The following is a 4,267-nucleotide window of genomic DNA, read 5'->3' as shown; positions in this document are numbered from 1 at the left end:
AGAGCTTCCCAAGGAGGATTTCGAGGTGGAGGAGGATTGTATACACTGGACCACTGGAACAGCAAAAGCATTGCTAACCCATTGGCTAGATCCATTAAACTTCTCGTGAACATCAGGCTGATGGATGGCACTGAGAAATTAATAGTGAATTTAGCACCATCACTCAGTCTCTCAGATGATCAAACAGCAGTCTTATAGTCTTCGTTCCTGCACATAAAAAAGAGATGATTTACTCAGAGGCCTTTAGAAATACCCAGAGCCATATAGAGAGAGAGTTGTGACAACGGAAGTTCGAAATGTTTGGTTGTCACGTGATTCGTGTAGACTTCAAATAGTTCCAGGAAGTGCGTTGGCGGCCATTCAAACTGATAAGAGTAGAGTGACAGAACTGCGATTTCTGGTAATAAGGAGTCAATAAATGCATTTATTTTATATGTTTATACAACACACTGACATATGTATGTAGCATGAGTATGTAGTTACAGCGATGTTGCTTTTAAAATATCAAATCGGGTAATATTTGAGGATTAGTGTTCAATTACCGTTATTTTAAAAACGTATTTCAGGCTAACGTTAAGTTTTATAAACACGGGTTCCTGTTGCCTTTTTACGTTACATATTGTCAATTTTTTCACTGATCTAATGTTAACTCATGTCATATTGATGACTCTCAGGTAGTACAGAGACAGGCTGGTAACAGGTGATTTTCAGCTCGCACCGCACTATGGGTCAATTAACTGTTAGCAGCAGTAATTAGCATGTTAAATAAATGTAAAATGAAGCTTACTGTTTATAATTCTTACAATTACATATAGTAATATAATTATGTATTATAAATAATATACCTATTATATCTAGTATAATTCTTACAATACTTATTCATGTATACAATATATTCAGGTTTAAAACAACTTAAGCATACTCGTATATAAACATGTACACAGCCATTCAAAAGTAATGATGCTGAAAATTCAGGTTGGCATCACAGGAGTATATTCCATTTTAAAATAGAAAACAGTTATTTTAAGTTGTAATTATACAATTAACTATTTACAGCAATTCATGAATACATTTCTAATAAATTTAATAGCATGACAAGCATTTTGTATGTGTCCTTTCTTTCATGTTGTCCTTGCATAGTCTCCACCATGGTTTACTGTGCTGCATGGGGATGCTCCACTCGGTCAGAGAAAGGTGTGCGAATGTATGGCTTCCCCGCTGACATAGAGAGGAGCAAATAATGGTTGGCTCAAGTCAGCAGGAGCAATCTAAATACAAATAAAAATTACAACAACAAAAAATTGTTAGGTAATTATACTTACATTTATTTGCACTTTTTTACATTGACAATGTTTTACTAGAAATAAGGAACAAGCAAAGCCTTGCAAAACCCAGGGAGCTGAGACTCATGGTGAGACATTGCAGGGAGTCATCAGTGTTACCTATAACTGTGCATTTAACCACCATGTGTATGTACTGTATGTGGGTAGATAAAAAAAAAAGGTGTGTGTGGAAACTAAACTGAAGTCAGCATGCAGACAAATTGCGGCAATGCAATTTGTCATGACCAAAAAATTCAAGAGTAGGCTGAGACCAGATGCTATTCCCACAATCTTTGTACATCGTCCTGTGGTCAAAAAGAGGAGGGCCCTGCTCCACGATGCACCCCTAGACCTGTGAACATACAAGAAATGGCTACTGATTACAGCTATGTTATTTCAGGTGATTCATATATAATAAGTACAAACTCGTACTAGTTGAAGTAAAGTGATGTGATATTTTCAATATTTAAAATTAGCAAAACCATGTATTCTACCTCTATCAGTTTCAAAGGTTGAGGAAAAAAGAACGAGGACACTCAGAGAAGGGAAAGTGAGAGTGAAGAAAAAGGACATGGCTAGAGAGGAGAGACAGGGACAGGTGACACAGCCCAGTCAACCAGCAGCAAGTCAGTCAGCAGCCAGTCAGCATTCCTGTGAACCATCAGCCAGTTACCTGGGTCTATTAAAAAAATTTAAGAGACAAGAAAAAAAAATAAAGATGAAGCAATGCAAAGGCAGCACTAAGAAAAATAATGAAAATTCAGCTATCAAAAAAAAAAGGTCCCTTCAGCTCTCCTGACCTGCATCATCACTGATGCTCCATCCCAGAACACTTCAGTGGCACCACTAATCCTCCACCCACCAGAACCCACAAAATGTTACAGTATGTTACTTTTATACACTAACAAGTTTAAGTATATAATACAGTATTATTATATAATATAGACAGGTAATAGTAAATGAATCACAATGACTAAAAACACTCCACCCATGTTTTTGCAAACTCAATTCACTCTAAATGTATATCAATAGGGTGCATTTTATTATTAAGTAATTTAATACGTGTAATAAGGAACAAACTTTATAACCTCATTTTTACCACTTCCACTCACCGCTGTCACACGTTATATTGAACTAACGTAATAGGCTATGTAACGTTAGCTAACTTTCCCCACCCTGCAAAAAAATTTTTATACTCCTTTTTTTCTAATTGCAAACACGATGGATGAAACTGAATTATGAGAACAGATTTTACAATTATTAGGGTGTTCGTTACTAACTTTATTCAGCTCCAGTCCTAGCCTAATCTGTTAGTTATCTGATAACAAACCTTAAATCTACGCATTTAATGAGTGATTATCTACTAGAAGGTTTTAATTTGCAATTTATTGTTATTAAGATGTACTGATAATATTCAATCTTATTATTTAAACGTCTTACCTGTTAAAAGTGCGTCGCAAACGGTTTGTTCTGCTGCATCTCTACGGCGCGGCATCGGTTTGCTGCTACTTCCGGGAACTATTGAGAGGCTCCACGAGCCGCCATTGCTGTAAAAAAAGCGTTCCATTGGAGTCAATGGAGTTGTCGCAACTCTCACTCTATATGGCTCTGGAAATACCATAGAAGGCTTTAAGCTTGAAGCCTTCTTTGAAGGAAAAATAAAAATAAAAGAAAAGAAACTGTTCACTGGTGGTTCAGATTGGACTCCCCCTCTCTCCAGTCTACCTCAACAAATCACAGAAATTGTGGAAGCTGATTGAGAGGCATTTAAACATTTACACTGGGAAATAAATTAAATCCTCAATCTGACCACTATTGAAGAAAGAGCGCTGAGTTCATTAAAGAAAAACAAAAGGATAGTAATAAATCTGGATGATAAAGGCAACACAGTTGTAATTATAAGCAGAAACAATTATAATTTGGAAGGCAAGAGACAGCTACAGAATATTGAACATTATAGCCCTCTAGTCTATATATCCACACACCCAGATAGAAGTTAAAGAGATCCTAGAAGAGATGCATGAAAACAAAGTTTTCAACAGTAAACAGAAGGAATACCTGCTGGATCCAGGGGCCTGTTTCACAAAGGAGGTTAAGTGAAAACTCTTAGTATGTTATCCTGTTTTCTGTTTCAGAATGGGAGGTTTGTCAAAACTGACAAAGCAGGGTAAGTCAAGCCCATTTCTGAAAGAGAGCTAACTTATACTCCGTGTCAGTTACCATGGTAACTTACTCTATGAACCTAACCTGGTCAGGAGCATGTTTTCTTTGGTAAACCCAGAGTTTCTTTCGGTCTCCTCCCCCTTTTTAAACACTTCATTGATGCACGCTGGAAAAATGCTCTTCTTATGAAGTGTCCCCCCCCCCCCCCCAGTACAAATATATATTTTTTTAAATAAAATAAAGATTGATTTTCTATATAAGAAAATGATATAAGATTCTTAGGCCCAATCCCAATTCTATTTTATTTTATATATAACGTAGGGGAAAGGGCTAAGGGGTAGAATTGGGATTGGGCCTTAGTCTTGTTTCCTGGGGGGATCTAAATTAAGTGCATTGTACTTAAGTAAAATTATATGGCAGTGTGGTAATAAAAATAATCCTTATTAGTGATGGGTCGTTCGCGAATGAGCCGACTCAAAGAGCCGGCTCTTGTAGGTGAACAACGGGACCAGGCTCGCATATCTTAAGAGCCGACTCTATTTAAAAATATATATATAGCCTATAGAAATGAAATCATTATGTAATAATGAAATAATGGATAGATTTTATTTTAAAAAAAAAGACAAAAATTTATTATATAGCCCTGAAGGCGCACATATTCGTTTCGACTGTCTGATCAGCGTCACATTCTGTTCCTGTCAATCATACACGAGGTGTCAACCAATTAAACGGCATGAGGGAGGGGCCGAGCCATCACACACACACACCATACACAGTGTCAA

At 36.8% G+C, this 4,267-nt stretch overlaps 1 long non-coding RNA gene across 3 annotated transcripts; it reads right to left on the bottom strand.

Annotated features, from left to right (window-relative positions):
- Positions 1 to 683: 683 nt before the first annotated feature.
- On the bottom strand, positions 684 to 2,938 carry LOC127956088 (uncharacterized). Of its 3 annotated transcripts, none has more exons than XR_008153448.1 (3): positions 2,763 to 2,938; positions 1,323 to 2,001; positions 684 to 1,218 (listed from the first exon to the last, which is right to left on the bottom strand). It is a non-coding gene; the product is annotated as an uncharacterized LOC127956088 (long non-coding RNA). The 3 variants fall into 3 exon arrangements; XR_008153447.1 differs by lacking the exon at positions 684 to 1,218 and having other exon boundaries at positions 1,302 to 1,674; positions 1,817 to 2,001; XR_008153446.1 differs by lacking the exon at positions 684 to 1,218 and having other exon boundaries at positions 1,302 to 2,001.
- Positions 2,939 to 4,267: the final 1,329 nt, after the last annotated feature.

Source organism: Carassius gibelio, chromosome B4 (genome assembly GCF_023724105.1).
Source record: "Carassius gibelio isolate Cgi1373 ecotype wild population from Czech Republic chromosome B4, carGib1.2-hapl.c, whole genome shotgun sequence".
Lineage (NCBI taxonomy): Eukaryota > Metazoa > Chordata > Actinopteri > Cypriniformes > Cyprinidae > Carassius > Carassius gibelio.
This window is presented reverse-complemented; position numbering and strand designations above follow the sequence as displayed.